The sequence below is a fragment of the Schistocerca serialis genome, chromosome 7 (genome assembly GCF_023864345.2).
Source record: "Schistocerca serialis cubense isolate TAMUIC-IGC-003099 chromosome 7, iqSchSeri2.2, whole genome shotgun sequence".
Lineage (NCBI taxonomy): Eukaryota > Metazoa > Arthropoda > Insecta > Orthoptera > Acrididae > Schistocerca > Schistocerca serialis.
In genome coordinates, this window is record NC_064644.1 from 541,243,658 (window position 1) to 541,263,872 (window position 20,215).

The following is a 20,215-nucleotide window of genomic DNA, read 5'->3' on the forward strand; positions in this document are numbered from 1 at the left end:
TCGAGTTTATGATCTTTCGACTACGATTCCGCTATTTAATCACTTCATACACATGCAGCTATATCGCCATCAATGAGGTGTAATTACTGTAAGAACAGTAAGCCGTATGAACATCGGGCAACATCGAAGGTTGGCGGCAACAGCGCAGACAGCCAACATTTTGCGACCGACCACCTGGGTAATCTACAGGAAGCAGCAAGTACACTAAGATGCAGATATAAGAACCGCTGGCCATTAATCAACATGTACACGACCAGTCATCAAACTGACTCGACATCAGCATATCACACTCATCTTCCTATCAATGAACATGTGGTGAGACCAATGGATTAATTCAACCCCCCGCCCCCCTACCCCTCCCCCTTCTGACTTCTGTCTGCACCAAGTGAAATCTGCCCTCAGAACTTGCTATCCACGATTTACATGTCACCACACAAATGCATAAAAATCATTACTGTTATTCACTATACCTGTTTCAACGGAATTTAATTTGCATACTCATTTACTACATCTTGATGCCCAGCATAGATTCATTTCATGAAACAACTTCCTGGTTCACTGCACAAAGTAGCGAGGCACTATGTAATCACTTCGTATAGTCGGCTTAACACATTAGAAACTGCTGGAGCGTGAGGGAAAATTGAGAATTGTTCGTTTAAAACATTTTTAAATTTATTAGGACACAAAATAATTATTATTAAAATACAAACTGAGGCCCAGGTAATTATTGTGCATAAAAGTAATTTTAACAAGGGAATCAGTATGTTATTAGAAAGAACGTAAAACAGAACCTTTAAAATTTAGACGGTAGGTATTTGTGTGCTCTAACGATATTCGTTTAAGTTTTATCCAAATATCCTAATAAACAGGTTTAAGTTTCTTTAGTTAAGAAAAAAAAAAACACAAATAATTGTAAACTTTAGAATTGATAAAAGATAAATATACCAATCATTACGGCCAGAATAAAGACAGAAGTGGTGCATGTAAGATGTGGTCACCAACAGCGTGTCATGAGACCTGTCAAGGCTCCCAGCCAACGAGTCAGCCAAAACAGGTACGCACAAGGCGCGTCCAAGCTGCGCAGGCACACGTCAGTGCTGACGTGAGGGATCAGATTACAACTAACTTCTTTAACACACCAAAACTCTTTCAGAAAAGTGAGAAAACGCGTATTATAACAGCCCGTTTTAAAGTAATTGTAAAAGGGGGTGCCTCAGGAGAGGATGCAACTTTTAACAGATCCAGACATGAAACACCAAAAGGTGGCTCAAATAGACAAACATGCCTCAAAAACATTTACAGCCGGTACGCAAAGCCCAGTCAACAATTGAAGACAACATAGAAACGCCTGGCAATAGAAGCCAAAAGCCTAAACAATTTATATGGAAGAGGGAGGCTCATCGACGTGAACACGCCAAAGGCGCACTAAATAAGCAATAAGGGTATATGTCGAAATAAAGGAGAGAGTGATGACCACAACAGGGCAAACGGGCAAGCTGCCGAATAATATTCCAAGAATTGTGCTAAACACTCCACTTCACGGATCTGAGGAAAACCACTAACGCACGAGGATAATTACGGCACTTACCCAGTCTCAATAAGTCTAGGAGCAGCAAGGCTTCGTTCTCCGGGTAAACCAACACCAACAGCGAGATCTGCAAAACAGAAGTTGCCACAGGCCGCAAGTCCTGTGGTGGCGGCGCGTCTCCGGTGCAGCAACGTCTTCTGTGACGTGTTTACGCTGTTTCTCCTTACTCGCCCAGCGAGCTCCACACTCCTTGTGAATCAAGCGCCTCGTAGAGAAACCAGACTGCCAGCGGCCTCTTTCAAAGGAGACCACCAAAAATATCTCACCCTACCTGCTCTCCCGCTCTCTCTCTCTCTCTCTCTATCTCTCTCTCTCTCTCTCTCTCTCTCTCTCTCTCACGCACACACACACAAACACACACACACACACACACACACACACACACACACACACACACACACACAAAGCAAAGCAAAAGAAAGCCTCGCATCGGAGGACCACAGACAAATTCAGGAGTGGGGCGCGAGGTATCAACGTTTGCAGCACGGATCACATGTTCTTTTCATGAACACTCTTCTAATCGATACCTTCGCTGACGGAAAACGTTCTTCAGATGGTATAGCTGAGCAGGGAGGGTTGCCGGGGCTGGTATCATTATGTTCCGATCCACCGAACAGTTACAGTTCGTTGCACACATTCAAACGTCTGTGCAGGTCTTATTCCTTTCAGCTGTACGAACAATTGTATAATCAAATTTCATGCCTAGCGGGATACTGACGAAAGGATAACATCTGTTCTTTTCCATTTTGATCGTGAGTGTAGCCAGCCCACACTTGGCGCGAGGTCGAGCAGCGTGTACAGAACACGACAGGTGTTTCCGCTTACAGCATCCCGAAGTATCAGAGGTATCGTAAAATATGAGCATAATAAAAGAAGTGGTACAGAGATACATACCAGGCAACATCCTCAGTAAAGATGGCGTTTTTCAGCTGGGAAGGGGACAGTGCCTACTCGTTCCAGATTTCGTCCACATTTATAATGAAAGCAGGCTTGGCGAGAAATGAAAGCACGAGAAGCTCAAACACAACATAGCGAAGCGTTTAGAAAAAAAATTGAGTCTTTGGCAAGGCACGAGGCATTTGTACAAGCGTCTTTTCCAGGCAGTGGTAGGTGCAGCGGTAAGAGTACAGAACTATAATTTCCGGGTCTTTTGATCCTGTCGCGATGTGGGAACTTCTTCAGCTTTAAATTTTTCACTTATTTACACTGCAAATAAACATAAGTAATGTTCAGTTCGTTCTATGTATTAATATTTTCGTACAAGGCATGAACAGAAAAGGCAAAGGAAAATCTAGGATTCCTGGTAACGAGAACTTCGTAAGTAAAATTACTTTTAACATTTTGCAATTGATTCTTTACACATGCTGAAGTGATATGCATTGTGGAAACTATGTATCGACATCTTGCACTGCATGAATCGTTTCTACACATAAAGACTGTTGTCACAGTGTTTTTACAATATTCTCAAGAATTTCGCGTTTCCCCGTCGAGTATCGTAACGTAGGAAATGAAACTGGAAACGTTTCCGGACAGGTACTTGAACCCACAACCCTCAGATTACCTTTCTGTACTATTTTCACCTCACCAACCGCTGCCTGCAAACTACGCAAACATAAATGGCTCAGATACCCACGACCCTTGCCAAAAATGCTATTTTCTTCTAAACGCTTTGCCATCTCGAGATCCCAGATCTGCCACATTCATTTGTGGCCAAGCAGTTCATATACTACCAATCTGGACGAAATAGGTAATGGCAGGTAAGGACGCGCCCCGTGCAACTATCATTCGGATCCCGTCATCGGAACATTGGGCAGATAGTGGTGGTTGCGCAACGGAAACAATACCATACATAATGATGATATTAGCACACACGAATATACACTATGTGATCAAAAGTATTCGGACACCCCCAAAAACATACATTTTTTATATTACGTGCGTTGTGCTGCCACCTACTGCCAGGTACTCCATATCAGCGACCTCAGTAGTCATTAGACATAGTGAGAGAGCAGAATGGTGCGCTCCGCGGAGCTCTTGGACCTCGAACGTGGTCAGGTGATTGGGTGTCACTTGGGTCATACGACTGTACGGGAGATTTCCACTGCTTCCGATGTGATAGTGAAGTGGAAACGTGAAAGGACACGTACAGCACAAAAGCGTACAGGTTGACCTCTTCTGTTGACTGAAAGAGACCGCCTACAGTAGAAGAGGGTCGTAATGTGTAACAGGCAGACATCTATCCAGACCATCACACGGGAATTTCAAACTGCATCAGGATCCACAGCAAGTATTATGGCAGGGGGAAGTGTGAAAACTGGGATTTCATAGTAGAGCGGTTGCTCATAAGCCACACATCACACGGTAAATTCCAAACGACGCCTCGTTTGGTGTAAAGAGTGTAAAAATTGGACGACTTAACAGTGGAAAAACGTTGTGTGGAGTGACGAATCACGGTACACAATGTGGCGATCTGATAGTGGGGTGTGGGTATGGCGAATGCCCGGTGAACGTCATCTGCCAGCGTGCGTCATCTGCCAGCGTGTGTAGTGTCAACAGTGAAATTCGGAGGCGGTGGTGTTATGGTGTGTGGTCGTGTTTATCATGGAGGGGGCTTGCAGTCCTTGCTGTTGCATTCTATCACAGCAGAGACCTACACTGATTCCAGAATGAGATTTTGACTCTGCAGCGGAGTGTGCGCTGATATGAAACTTCCTGGCAGATTAAAACTGCGTGTCCGACCGAGACTCGAACTCGGGACCTTTGCCTTTCGCGGGCAAGTGCTCTACCATCTGAGCTACCGAAGCACGACTCACGCCCGGTCTCACAGCTTTACTTCTGCCAGTATCTCGTCTCCTACCTTCCAAACTTTACAGAAGCTCTCCCGCGAACCTTCAGAACTAGCACTCTTGAAAGAAAGGATACTGCGGAGACATGGCTTAGCCACAGCCTGGGGGATGTTTCCAGAATGAGAAACATTCTGGAAACATTCTGGAAACATCCCCCAGGCTGTGGCTAAGCCATGTCTCCGCAGTATCCTTTCTTTCAAGAGTGTTAGTTCTGCAAGGTTCGCGGGAGAGCTTCTGTAAAGTTTGGAAGTTAGGAGACGAGATACTGGCAGAAGTAAAGCTGTGAGACCGGGCGTGATTCATGCTTCGGTAGCTCAGATGGTAGAGCACTAGCACTTGCCCGCGAAAGGCAAAGGTCCCGAGTTCGAGTCTCGGTCGGGCACACAGTTTTAATCTGCCAGGAAGTACAGGAAGTACGTACACTGATGTTTCAATCACCGTCTTGCTTCCCACTGTTGAAGAGCAATTCGGGGATGGAGATTGCATCTCTCAACACGATCGAGCAGCTGTTAATAATGCACTGCCTTTGGCGGAGTGGTTACATGACAATAACATTCGTGTAATGGACTGGCCTTTACAGAGTCCTGACCTGAATCCTACAGAACACCTTTAGGATGTTTTGGAACACCCACTTCGTGCCAGACCTCAGCGACCGACATCGATTCCTCAGTGCAGCACTCCGTGAAGAATGGACTGCTATTCCTCAAGAAACCTTCCAGCACTTGATTGAACGTATGCCTACGAGAGTGGAAGCTGTCATCAAGGCTAATGGTGGGCCAACACCATATTGAATTCCAACATTACCGATGGAGGACGATACGAACTTGTAAGTCATTTTTAGCCAGGTGTCCGGATACTTCTGATCACATAGTGTATAATAAGGGAAGCAGCAACCACACGACAATCAGCTCCTGACCGTGGGTGAGGGCCACTCGTCCGAGGGCTTGTTGATACTGAACCACTTGATACAGCTGGAAGCCATGAGTGTCCGCAGAAAGTTTTCCAGGTGGGGAGGGTGAAGAGGACTCTAAAATTACCACGTTCGAAGTAAATGAGTTGGTCATCTTCGAGATGTGTCGTCGCACAGCAACTATGTTTTGTGAATGGCACAAGAAACTTATTACAATTCAGGGAATTGATGGTTATCCACTCAGTATTTGTAACAAGGTGGATTGCTCTGATACTTAAAGAGTAAGAATCATATCAGGATTATATTTACCTTCCTGCATTATTAAAATAGTTATGTATCTGACACATTTGATGATCTGAAATCACATTGTTATGCAACCAACAGAATGTACATTCCATCACAAGGACAGGGGTGGTAGTGAGTGGAGCATGTGCACCCTGTTCCATCTTATGCCCCCTTGTTGGCTACTATGCCGAAGCTTTAGATATTCTTTCTTAAATCCTTGAACGTGACTTGACAAATGGAGATAATCCTAAAAGGGAAGTACCGTATGTACACAGTTGTATTGTGACTACGTAATTAAGTTGATGTAGTGTTATATCACAGCAGTGCTGGTAGAAACAATTGAGGTAATGGGCAAGGACGAAATGTCACTGGATGACAGTGGAAAACTGCGTTTTTCCATCTACATGCTCTCACCTCTCTGCATAGTGCACATGTAAGTTAGTGTATATTGTTGTCCATACGTGCGGAACGATCTATATGTCTTCAGCTCATGTTAACACCAATAACATTCAGAGCACCCCTAAGGAAGTAATACCTCTAAAATTAACAGTGCTACGCTCAGATGGAAATCTCCACGGTTTATCTGGTATTTCTATACCTGTTTGGTAGGTCACATGGAATTTCCTCCAATTTGAAAATTACGATTAACATCCATAATGGTCACCATTAAATTTTTACCCTCTCCCACGCCACATGACTTGAAATTCCAGCTTACCCAGCTGCTTTTGCTTTGTAAGTGTGATTTCACACCTACTGACCACCCTTCATTTCATCCAACTTATTTACAGTGAGCAAATTACATACACATCTTCTTTGTAATATAGTTTTGACTAATTGTTTTGCTAAACATATCGCAGCCATGATACTGTGAATCGAATCTATAATGCTTTAAGACAGTGTCGATCGTCTGTGAATGCTTCAACTTCCTGTTTATGGTGAGAATTATGCAGTTCTGTATTAAGCAACTCAAACGCCTCACTCCGCCCCCCCCCCCCCCCCCCCGCATTTTCCAGCTCTTGGGCGTGAAGTACGAGGGTGAGTCAAATGAAAACCTTATATATTTTTTTGAATATTATTTATTGTGCAGAAGTGGTACAAAGCTGTATCACTTTTCAACATAATCAACCCCACGCTCAATTCAAGTCCTCCAGCGCTTACAAAGTGCATAAACTCGTTTAGAAAAAAATTCTTTTGGTAGTCCGCGCAACCACCCATGCACCGCGTGGCGTACCTCTTCATCATAACGGAACTACTTGCCTTTCATTGCGTCTTGTCCAAACATATGGAAATCCTTGGTGATGAGGAATGGCGCCATTCCTTGCTCGCTCTCTTCGTTTCCGGTTGGTGGAAGTGAACTCAGGATTCGTCCCCAGTAACGACTCGTGCAAGGAAGCCATCACCTTCTCGTTCAAACCGCCGAAGAAGTTCTTCTCAAGCATCCACACGTCGTTCTCTGATTTCAGTAGTCAGCTGCCGTGGCACCCATCTTGCAGACACTTTGTGAAACTGGAGCACATAATGCACAATGTGGTGTACTGATCCATGACTAATCTGTAAACATGGTGCAATGTCATTTAGTGTCACTATAGGTTCTACTGCTGCAATGTTCTGTGGAGTCACATTTCGTTGTGCCTGGCCTGGACGAGGAGCATCTTCCACCGAAGTCACACCATTGGCGAACTTCCTACTCCATTCGTAGACTTGCTGCTGTGACAAACATGCATCACCGTACTGAACCTTCATTCTTCGATGAATTTCAATAGGTTTCACACCTTCACTACGCTGTTCCACCCTGGTGCAAGTGGCATATGGCGCGGCCATCTGTATGCTGATACTGCGACGGTATGTGTGCATCTACAGTATGCTGCCACCTACAGGCCATTCTGCACGCTGCTTTCAGCACCCTTACCAACTTACAGGATAACGGCGCGAAATTTCGAGTTGTTATTACAAATTTAAGGTTTTCATTTGACTCACCCTCGTAGATACTTGTGCTGCGACGGATCATTTCCCTTTGACTGTACCTTGTCTGTGAATCGATAAGGATGCTTTCAGAAATAATTAAAGTGCTAACATTGTTATTATATATCTTAATTAATTATTCTCTCCCGTAGAAAAGAGGAGAAGAATTTTGTTTCCACTCTTCGCTGTTGCTAAGCGCCAACCAATTTCCATATAAAATTTCTAGTTTTGTAAAGAAACTGTAACACCAGAGTTCAAAGTCCACTGCAGTCTCATTTATGCTAAAACGGTCAACCAAGCAAAAGCACTCTAGGATACTCCGTCGTTAGTGACATAAAACGGAAACGTTGCTTACCTTTCCCACTGCCATAGAAAATGATGTATCGGTTGCGGGATTCGTTCAGACGTCCCCTCACTGTGTTGACACTGCGTGCAGTGCTAACGATCGCAGTGGCCGCTGAATGAGACTGCTGCGACCAACGAGTCGGTTAGAAAACGCGGGAGGAGGATGATGGATAGCGTCACTGGTATAATGGAGTGGTGATCCGTCATACATCTACATCAGACACGTTTCGCTAATGGCACACCTTCACGAGACGAATGTTCATCGACGTTCTACTTGTTTTCTTCGATAGCTCATCCATTTTCCTCCTCGCTTGTATCGTTTATGATGTATTGCGCATGATGCATGTTTATAACATCAGTTATCCTCCCCATCGGTGTACCTCAGGAGAGCTTCAGTTTCGTACTTTCACTCTTGAATTGTCGCACATGTTTCCGTTCATTTTTAAAAATTTCGCCAATGGTGTCCCAGGCTGATCTTGAACTCCCATGATGAGATACTTTTTGACCCTTTTACTTAGAGGTTTTGTAAGTCATATTTCCTAGGTTTTCTTTTTTCCATTAAGACCGTTATATACTGAAGAGCCAAAGAAAGCGTACACCTGCCTGATATCGTGTGGGGACTCCACAGACATGCAGAAGAGACACAACACCACATAACATGGACTTCACTGGTGTCTGAAGTAGTGCTGGAAAGAAGTAATACCATGAATTCTGCAGGACTGTCCATAAATCCATAAGAATACCAAGGGGTGGAGATCTGAAGAGCACGTTGCATGGCATCCCAGATATCTTCAATAATGGTCCCAACTGGAGAGTTTGGTGGCCAGAAGAGTGTTCCTGGAGCCACTCTGTAGCCATTGTGGACGTCTGAGGTGTCGCATTGTCCTGCTGGATTTGCCCAAGTCCGCTAGAATGCACAATGGACATGAATGTATGCAAGTGATCATATAGGATACTTACGTACGTGTCACTTGTCAGGTCGTATCTAGACGTACCAGGAGTCCCATATCAATCCAACTGCACACGCGCCACACCATTACAGAGCTTCCACCAATTTGAACAGTGGCCTGCTAAAATACAGGCGTTCGATACAATTTGAAACGAGACTCGCCGGATCAGGCAAAATATTTGCAGTCATCGACAGTCCAGCGTTGGGTATAACGAGGCCAGGCAAGAGGTAAAGGTTTGTGTCGCGCAGTCATCAAGGGTACACGAGAGGGCCATTGGCTCCGAAAGCCCATATCGATTATGTTTCGTTGAATGGCTCGCATGCTGACCCTTGTTGATGGCCCAGCATCGAAATCTGGAGTAATTTGCGGATGAGTTGCACGTTGAACGATTCCAGTCTTCGTTGGTCCCTCTCTTGCAGGATCTTTTTCCGGCAGCAGGCACGTCGGAGGTTTGATGTTTTACGGGATTCCTGATATTCATGGTACACTTGTGAAATGGTCGTACTGGAAAATCCCCACTTCATCGCTACCTCGGAGATGCTGTGTCGCATCGCTCGTGCGCCAACATCATGTTCAGACTCACTTAAATCTTGTCAACCTGCCGTTGTAGCAGTAGTAACCGATCTGACAACTGCGCCATACACTTGTTATCCTATATAGGTGTTGCCGACCGCAGCACCGTATTCTGCCTGTATACATTGTATTTGAATTCGCATGCTTATACAAATTTCTTTGGCTGATCAGTATAGATATCTTATGGTGACTACCCGTTATCAAGAATTATCTCTCAGTTCTAAGCGTAATAATGTGAACGACATCCAGGAAATATCTTTGAGTTACAGTGCGTCATTCGAAACAAATACATATGGCGATGAAACAGTAATTTACACCTTAAGAATCATGTATTAATAGGTGCCAAAGATAATCAGAACGTATTTTGGAACCAAAATAGAGACTGAATTGGGTTTCTAGTTCTAGCAAGAAAGGTTGTTGCTCCTAATGGGAAGATTACAGCTAAGTACCTATCTTGACTGGAACGTAATACACAAAAATGTCGGCATGTTAATAATAACTATGAGATCAGCTCATGCATTCGGTACCACTTAACCAGTCCACAACAAATTTGTAACATGTCAGCCAACACTAAACATTAGTTAACGCAGCAGTTCAATGTGCCATGAGATGTCTACGCAAACACGCACCCATTCTTTCACATCTCAACGCATCCTAGACCTCTGGGCACGCTATAGATCAGGCTGTCACCAAAATCTACATTTCAAAAACAAATACAGACGCAACAGAAATATTGTGTGTTGTGTTTGCTTTCGGATTATGTACATATGACGTCATTCGAGACGGTATCATCACCTTACAAGATGTAGGTGACATCTAGTATGGGTATATTCAGCCCGCTCGGTTTGCCGTGCGGTCTAACGCACGGTGTTCCGGACGGGAAGGAGCGCCTGGTCCCCGGCACGAATCCGCCCGTCAGATTTGTGTCGAGATCCGTAGAAACCGGCCAGGCTGTGGATGGTTTTTAGGCGGTTTTCCATGTGCCTCGGCGAATACGGGGTGGTTCCCCTTATTCCGCCTGAGTTATAGTAAGTCGGCGATTGCTGCGCAAACAAGTTCTCCACGTACGCGTACACCACCATTACTCAACCACGCCAATATAGGGGTTACACTCGTCTGGTGTGAGACGTTCCCTGCGGGGTTCACCGGGGGCCGAACCGCACAATAACCCTGGGTTCGGTGTGGGGCGGCGGAAGGGTGAAGTGGACTGCGGTAGTCGTCGTGGGGTTGTAGACCACTGCGGCAGCGGCGGGGACAAAGCCTTTCCGTCGTTTCTAGGTCCCCGGTTGACATACAATACAATAAATGGGTATATTCAGTTGACCCAAACTGTCAACATAAGTCTTTAAAGTTGACGACATACTCTAGTGTGATACTTCACAGCCTGATGTGCCGGACAAAAAGGTTGAGCTAGGCTGGCTGGCCAGTATGGCCGAGCGGTTCTAGGCGCTTCAGTCTGGAACCGTGCGATCGCTACGGTCGCAGGTTCGACTCCTGTCTCGGGCATGGATGTGTGTGATGTCCTTAGGTTAGTTAGGTTTAAGTAGTTCTAAGTCCTAAGGGACTGATGACCTCAGATATTGAGCCCCATAGTTCTTAGAGCCATTTGAACCATTTTTTTTTTAGTTATGCTGCGCTTGTGAGACTTCCTTTAAGTCAGAGAAGACTGACAACTCCTCTGACAGGGGTGTCATTTCAACAGATAAACTGACAACTGAATGGCAGTTTCTGGAGATCTGAGAGCGTATAGTCCTTCCGTCATAAACGATCTTTCTGTTAACATGCAGCTTCATTGACAACTCAGGAATACATATGACGGACACCAGAGCGTGTTCTTAAAAGTTTCTTAAGAGAATTCGACGTGTAAGTCGTTACGTCAGGCGCCTGGCTCTGACTGGCTGGCGCTTCTGCTCGAGCCGGCGTCAAGTCCTGCCGTGGAGTACTCTAGCGAGCTTGTGTTCCCCGCGCCTGCTCTGATGACCAGTCATTTGGGAAGGATGGAGTTAACTCATTGGAATTGGCACTGCAAATTGAGCTCGCCGACGAACAGAGGACACGATGGAAATTTCAGCATACTGACAGTCAAGAGTGTGTGGAAAGTGATCAAAACTCACCGTCCAGGGGCATTCAGAGGGTGTTCACGATTCCGAGTCTCGTTATGGAGCGGATCCCCATTCCCATCTTACTTTCGAATTGTGATTCTTCTTGCCGTTCATGATTGTCAACTTCTCCTACGTATTCTCTTTCTAGCTTCGAATTCTATTAACATCTCAGTCTATTTCCATCTCGGTTTTTATACATTCAGTTTGATTCCTGTATTCATTCCGATACCAGTTCTCGCTTTCTGACATCCTCACTTTTCATTCTGGTTTGAACGCATTCTTTTCAGTACAAAGTTCGGGGTTCTACTATTTGATCTCAAGCTGCAAGTAGGTGAGCACAGATTACTGAAGGCTTCCGACGCCGTTTGAGCAAACGGGTTCACCGAATGGTGGTAGTAGCCTAGAGAATGGAGCAGCATTGATCTCCGGTGGGGTCGGTAAACTAACTCAACAAGCCACTAAACAGGAAGCAGCGTGACGAGGGCAGGTTATGCTGGCCGTAAATCAGCGAGTACACTGAGATGCAGAGATAATAAGCTGTCAACTATCCATTAACAACCATGTGAATATGGCCAGCCCGCCTCGACAAAACACACGAGGCCACAGTAGACCAGCTACCGATTCCATCACCCAACACGTAGCGCAACCAAATGAGTAATTACTCCGCCAGATGTCCTATTACGGATTCCTGTGAAACTGGTCCCGGGAACTTGGTTTTCATAAGTTATATCTCTTAGACATGATGTTGAGAAACAGACCTAAACTTCTCACTTCACTTGGCGTAGAACAGCTACATCATCACTGAGTATGGCTGTAAATGGGAATGAATGCAAAGAAAGGCAGGAAGATGTTCCTACCAAGAGCGACAAGCGACAGATTTCGTCATGAAAATTTCTTCTCCAGCACTGACCATGTTGAACATCAATGGGAAAAGTTCAAGAACATCGTAGAATAGGCTTTAGATATGTATATTCTTAGCAAAGAGTGGAAAAGACACATCGTTGCTCCAATCGTGGTGAAACCTGATACAGAAAGATAAAAATTAAACTGAGCCAAAATTAGTGTAAGGAGGTCTTACGTGTACCGTTCAACGAATACAAAAGCGACAAACTGGTTCAAATGGCTCTGAGCACTATGGGACAACATCTGAGGTCATCAGTTCCCTAGAACTTAGAACTACTTAAACCTAACTAACCTAAGGACATCACACACATCCATGCCCGAGGCAGGATCCGAACCTGCGACCGTAGCAGCAGTGCGGTTCCGGACTGAGGCTCCTAGAATCACTCAACCACAGCGGCCGGCATGAAAGTGACACTCTAGGTACCAGCTTGACAAAACGTCCTTGGAAGTTTTGACCTTACGTTAAAACAGTAAACGAATCGACATCATCTGCGCAGATACACTGGACCATCATGTCACCGAAACAGAAAATGACGCAGAAATACTAAACGTCTTTTTCCAAACTGTTTCCCTCCTTTAAATCATCGTACAAACGACAACACGACACATATCTAAATCAGAGACCAACGGTTAGAAAAACAACCGAAATCTGATAGAATTAAGTTTTCCTTTAGACACATGAGTCTCAGCGTTATGGATGACTCAGCGAAAATGATGGAAGCTGAAGAAATGCGCTTATATCCGAAACCCAGAACGTGCAGTAATCATAACAAAATTTGTGAAACAAGGAAAAACAGTGGTTTTCAGTTAAGTGAATTAAAATTTGTCTCAACTGAAACTGTGCAAACGAAGTCACTTAACAAATGGAAGATCACTTGAACTGACGGGATAGCAATTCGATCCTAGAAAGAGTGTGCGAAAGAAGTTGCCCCTCTTCAGGGAGCACTATATCGAGGTTCTCTTGAGAAGTGAGGCATTCCTAATGACTGGAAAAACACACTGATCATTCCCGTTTTCAAGAAGGGTCGTCATATAGACGCACAAAACTATAGACCTGTATCTCTCACGTCGATCACTTGCACAATTTCATGCTCGCGTGTTACAAGATTAGTGAAAACCGAAAATCTCCTTTGCAGGTATCAATACGGGTTCCGAAAATAGCGATCGGGCGAAACCACATCGCTGTGTTCGTCCACGAAACACAGAAAGTCGTAGATACACGTGCCCAGGTCGATGCCGTATTCACTGACTTCCTAAATGAATACGGACACAAATTTTCAGACGAGAAAGTAACTTCGCACCTGCCCCACGGGAGTATTATACGTAGGATAGTTACTTTCATAGACGGGGGGGGAGGGGAGGGGGGGGGGGGGGAGCGCGGTGATCAACAAGTAAGGCAACACATTGTTAAAGATTGAATCTTCTAATTTGGCGAGAACAGACAGGCGATCTGTTTAACGGTTAAAAGCCACTCAAGAGCCAAGGTTGCATTTTTTTTTTATTTACTTAATGCAATCGGTTTCAGTAGACTATGCTCCCTTCTCTTAAAATGTTTCGTTGTACAATATGTTCATTTCTCAGTGACCTCACGCACAAGATGTCATGTGGGTAAAAATAGGACATTATAAATGTTTGTCAATGCTAAAATATTTTAAAAAAAAGCGCCTCGTTCAACAGGCTATGTCATATATGTACATATTGCTCACAGATTCTTTTTCTGGAATGCAGGTTGGTTTTGTTCAGGATTCCAACACACCATATTATTCCTCACGCTTTTGGCTACAAAACCCAATTTTTCAACGAAAACGTCGCAGCCAACGTCTTGGTGCATCATTCACCTAATGCTTCACGACTCTGAGTGAATCCTACACTGGGCCAAACAGGTGGAATTTCGAATGTGCAAGATCCGGGCTGTGGCGTGGATGAGTAGGAATAGTCACATGAAGTTATATGATCTCCTCTCCGGTGTGCAGACTATTGTGAGGGTTGCGTTTTCATGGAGAAGGAGAAGTTCGTTGCATTACTGTGGCGACGAACGCACTGTGACGAGTTGATCGTTGCAGCATGAGGGAAGACACCAAACATAACAGTCCCTCCAGAGAGCCAAAAGGCCGTCGCCATGACTTTACCTGTTGATGGTGCGGTTTTGAATTATTTCTTCGTAGGATAAGTGTTATGGTCAACTCCATGGTTTGGATTTTTTTAATTTCTGGTCTGAAGTCATGAACCAATGTTTCATCGCCTACGACGATGTTCGACAAACAGTTGTCACGATCATCCTCGTAACGATCATCCTCGGTGCCCCATAGATGCTCTTTATGGTCTTCTGTTTTGCGGCGAAGAACCCAGCGGGCACGCACCTTCGAGCATCCTGACAGATGGACGAGTGTGCCAGCACTACCAACAGAGACGTACAGTTGAGCAGCGAGGTGTTTGATTGTGATCCGTCGATCAACTCGAATGAGAGTGTCCGCACGTTCCAACAATGCAGGTGTCACAGCTGAGTGCGGACGGCCGGTACGCGGGAGATCGGAGAAGGTGTGCGTCACCTTGTTGCGATTATGACAGACGCCTGGCCCAACGGCTCAGCATGCTTTTGTGGACCGCCAGTTCTCCGCAGACATTCTGCTAGCGCCTATGAATATCTACGAAGCTCTGGTCTCCTGCCAAAAGAAACTCAATGACACCTACTTGGTACGTACCTCCGTTACAGACGCCATTTTGAAGGCTACGAACTTCTTGACGCTGTAGGGGCTGAAACGGGTATATTCCACGATGTCCCACAACAAATTCCGCAGTTTTCCAACCGTAAATTTGCCGATAAAATAAATATGTTGCATTACTCATTGAACGCCCCACGTGTAAATAATCTAGTAGATAAAGTCAAAAGTTCCGTGAAGTATTTCATGGGAGATGCTTTCGTATATTGGGAAGTGGAATAGCAAGAAAATTTTAGCAAAATGCAGGAACACCTGCAGAGGGTCGACTCTTGTGAGGGAGTGTTAATTGACCCTCAATATAAATAAATGTAATAAAGTGCGATTACATTGGCAGGAAGAGCCTCAATTGTTTGATTAACAATTGCACAACTATCACTGGGAGCAGTTACTTTCATAAAATATCTAGGTGTGTGCATACGGAGTGGTTTCAAGTAGAACGACCACTTACATTTAATAACGTGTGAGAGATGCCACACAGATCGATTGGAAGAATTCCCAGGATATTTAGGCCGCCTACAAGGAAAGTAGTTTACAAAGCACTCGTTCGACCACAACTTGTATACTGTTCGTCAGTATGAGATCTGAACCATATAGGACTGACAGAGAAAATGCAGAACAGCCCAAGCAGAGCAGCACACTTAGTTACACGTTCACTTGCTAAGCGCACAGTCAACTCCAGTGGCACCCGCTGCAACAGAGACGTTCTGCTTCATGCTATGGTCTACTGTTAAAGATCCGAGAGTACAGTCCTTGAAGAGTCAACATGTCTATTGCTTCAAAATGGTTCAAATGGCTCTGAGCACTATGGGACTTAACTTCTGAGGTCATCAGTCTCCTAGAACTTAGAACTACTTAAACCGAACTAACCTAAGGACATGACACGCATTCATGCCCGAGGCAGGATTCGAACCGGCGACCGTAGCGGTCGCGCGGTTGCAGACTGTAGAGCCTAGAACAGCTCGGCCACCCCAGCCGACGTCTATTGCTTCCTCCTACGTACATCTAGCTAATAGATCATGAAGGTGAAATTAGAGATGTTCGAGCCCCCATGGAGGATTACCAGCAATCGTTCTACCCACGAACTACCCGCGTCTGAAACAAGAGAAGGGGAAGTGATTCTGGTACACAAAGTGCCGTCCGCCGTAAGCTGTCTTGCGGAGTATAGATTTAGATGTTAAGGGAGATGTACATGTGTCACTTTGCAACTTGATACAATTATCCTTGCCCTCTATTCTCGTTTAAATTGAGTCCCATTTGCATAACCGATTACCACATTTTAATACCCAAAATGAGACCATTTTATTCAATTTTAATCGATTACTTCAATTTTTGCCAATCGTGGGCCTTTTCATATAATTTAAATCCACTACTTTAATAGTAAGCCTCAATGAAATTACTTTAGAAAAATTAAAGTTTGAATGAACAGATCAAGGAACCTGTGTCAACGCAAATAGCTAATTGACTTGTTATGGAAATTTTCCTGCAGCTATCTTGAGAATGCTGTACTGTCCATTAGAATTAAGTGGGGGATTGTTTTAAGATCGACGATGTATTTTTGCGCTCATTAGTTCTTGAAGGAAATGAAATATTGTTTCTTGAAGTTGGTTATTGAACTTCTTGAACATTTGTACCTGTGGAAGTACGAGATGAATTCATCCACTTGAACGCCAGGATTGTGCCCAATGTTACATTATGTCCGCACTATAAATGTGGTCCTAAAAACAGCTTTAAGCTGATACTCATGATAAACCCACAATGATCAATGAAGATTTTACTACTGATACTACAATTTGCATCAATGAGTTTACACGTTGCATTACTGGTCGCTGAACTGCTAATTATGTCATGAAACCAGTGTCGATGAGAAAAAAGAAATTCAGATATAACATTATTTTAAGGTTTATGTCGGACAGTGAGGAAGAAAGGATTATGGGAAATGAGTGGCACAGATAGTAAATACATGAAATACATAATTTCGAGTTAAGGGAAGTCTCTAACTAGTAAGGTGTTACTTTACTTCTGTTTTCTGGTGACAGAAAGCTTAAATCATTGATACAAAACCACTGCAAAACTGTCCAATTTCACTATGCAAGTAGCTTTTTATATTCAAATAATCGGTTTCCGGGCAGTTGGCCTTCTTCAGATCTTTTATCTAAGATTAAATTACAGTTGTTTCAAGACCTACCTTTAGTAAGCTTTATATCTTTAACAAATTTATTATAATACGTAAGTTATAGAACATACCATCCGTTACACTTTTAAAGTAACTTTTCGACACAGAACTGTACTTTGACTGCCGGAACTAAACATACTCCAGACGGCTGACGGTTTACATTAAAATTTCTTAAGGAACATAGTTGGTGCGACGACTATAGGGCTGACAAGTACCCTCTATCAGTGAAAAACGGCATGAAATACATGATACGTTAAAAATGTTCCAAAATATGCCCTATAAAATGTTGATGAAGAGTATGGTATGATTCATAACCTGAAACAGGTTGAAAAATGTTTGAAACTGTGCCTCCTCTTCTTTCTGTTTGGTGAACGCAGAGGGAGGTTCCACTGCGCCAAGCCGAACGCAGAGTCACTGTGATGTCTCGTCAGCCGTGTGTAATTCGTCGTCTTCTGTATATTGAGGGCTGCAGCAGCCGATGTTTGGTAGAGCGTCCTATCCCATCCCAAAGTAAGACAAAACATGTCTTTAAATATTTCGTGATAACTTGCATGCAGAAAATCACTTTCTCATTGAGAACTTGTTCTTGGGGTTTCATATGGCGAGAGTAAATTTTCAATTCCTCTAACACATAGGGATAAAAACTTATTGGAGATTCGTGTACTACATCCGTTTTCTCATTTATTGTTCTGCCGCCTGCTTGCTATTCTTTACGAGAGCTCAAATCGCTGTCCAAGTATTGTGACTACAGTTTTCATTGTATCGCATTTCAAAATGTCGCTAATACTGTTCTATACATTGGCTTATCGCTTTCCGCGCATTTATTCTCGTATACTCAGGGATATTACATTGCTTTTCTTTGGTGTGGTTGCCCCATGCCTTATGCCTCATTTGCTCGTCATTTCGAAATGTCACGATGACAGTATAACCAAGGAACGGAGACACTTCTTAATGAAAAATTAATCTTATTTCCACAAAAATCTTTTTTTCTGTATTTTGCTCTTAAATACTAGTCTGTATCCGTAGTTGAAAGTGCATGCGATGTTTCTTGAATGCTAGCTGCAGAACCCGAAATGTGCAGTTACAGGCGGAAACGTCTGCTGTTGCGTACTATACAAGGACAGCGGCGAGCCGACAAAATAATGTAAGTAAGAAAGCAGGAAAAATATGAAAACTTGGTGCCAAGAACTTGCAAGGGTTATAACTGAACAACATGAACAGGAGTCGAGTCTTCTTGACGTCAGAAGAAAAGAGTGCCAAAAAAGGAACAAACGTGATACAGTATTGAACGAAATTTACTGTACACTGGGGGAGTGTATGCCACAGACAACAGTGCAAACAATTAAAAGCAAAATAAAACTGTTTTCGTATAAAAAATTATCTACGGTAATTCGAAGACGAGACGTTCCGGCAGTGAGGATGTTAACGTAGCAAAAGTATAGTTTTTTGACGAACTTATACTCGACAGTTGCATGGAATCTCAGGGTACGCGACAACTTGTCGGCACAAGTTTTCCTTTCTCATTACAGTATATCTTTCTTACAATAATCCCCGTTTCCCAGTGTTTAATGTGGATCGATAATCATTCTCACTTATTCTTAATTCATTTCGAAGCTAGGTTTTGTCCCCTAAAAAATTATTTTCGAAGAAATGTCAGACTTTCCCTCTCCTCCCATCCTCATCCAATTTATCATTCGTAATGACCGTTTTTTTCGTTTCATTCCACGGCGTATAATGCAGTGGCAGAGAAATAAAAGACCGTTATTTTCTTTTTGGAAAATAGCTTGCTTTCTCTGTTTGGAGGTGTTCTATGAGACATTTAAGCACACATGATACTCCCCATTCGTTGTAGTGCATGTTATGTTACACGTGATTTTTTGTGCCCATATTGTTGTATGCGCAAATGTTGAGCACTCTTAGTTGCACCCATATTTTTGCACACACTTTATTCCATGCGCGTTGCTGCACACACTTTGTTTCACATGCCTTGTTGTCGAAACGTTCACTCACAGGCCTGCATTAGAACGGCGGGAGTGCCTGCAGTTGCTTACTGTACTACGACCGCGGCGCGCCGACAAAATAATGTAAGTAAGAAAGAAGAAAACGCACTTCGTTATGCCATATTTTTGCATGGAATTTTTATGCACACACTTTGTTGGTCGCATATTGGTGTGTGCACTTTGTTGCATGTGCTCCGTTGTGCCCACACTGCCGTGCATGCATTATTACATGTACCTTGTTGTGTCCATGTTGCTGCAACTCTATGTTGCACACGTGTTTTTGTACACGCATTGTTGTGTACCTACATTGTTGCACTTTCTTTGTGGGATGTGTTTTTGTACACGTCTTGGTTGCGTGATTTAAGATGCGTCTAAATGATCGCTAATGCACCGTTTGTAATATAATTCGTGCACGGCTGATTCATGTCCGACAGGGTAACATCTAACTTATAAGGGCAGAGAGCGTGCTCTTACTACCAGTTTCCTTCCTTATTTAACTTGATTTTGTAATCAGCTAAACAAAATCTCATAGAAGTTCGATTTCACTGCATTCTTTTGGCAGGAAGTGTATATCGTGAGAGTGAACATTTAATCTTTTGTCAGTTACTGCCATAAAGTCACACTGTCCGCCCCCAGTAGCTGAAGGGTCAGCGCGACGGACTGTCAATCCTAAGGGCCCGGGTTCGACTCCCGACTGTGTCGGAGATTTCCCCCGCTCAGGGACTGAGTGTTGTGTTGTTCTAATCATCATCATTTCATCCCTATAGACGCGCAAGTCGCCGAAGTGGCGTCAGATCGGAAGACTTGCACCAGGCGAGCGGTCTACCCGATGGGAGGCCCTCGTCACACGCCTTTATT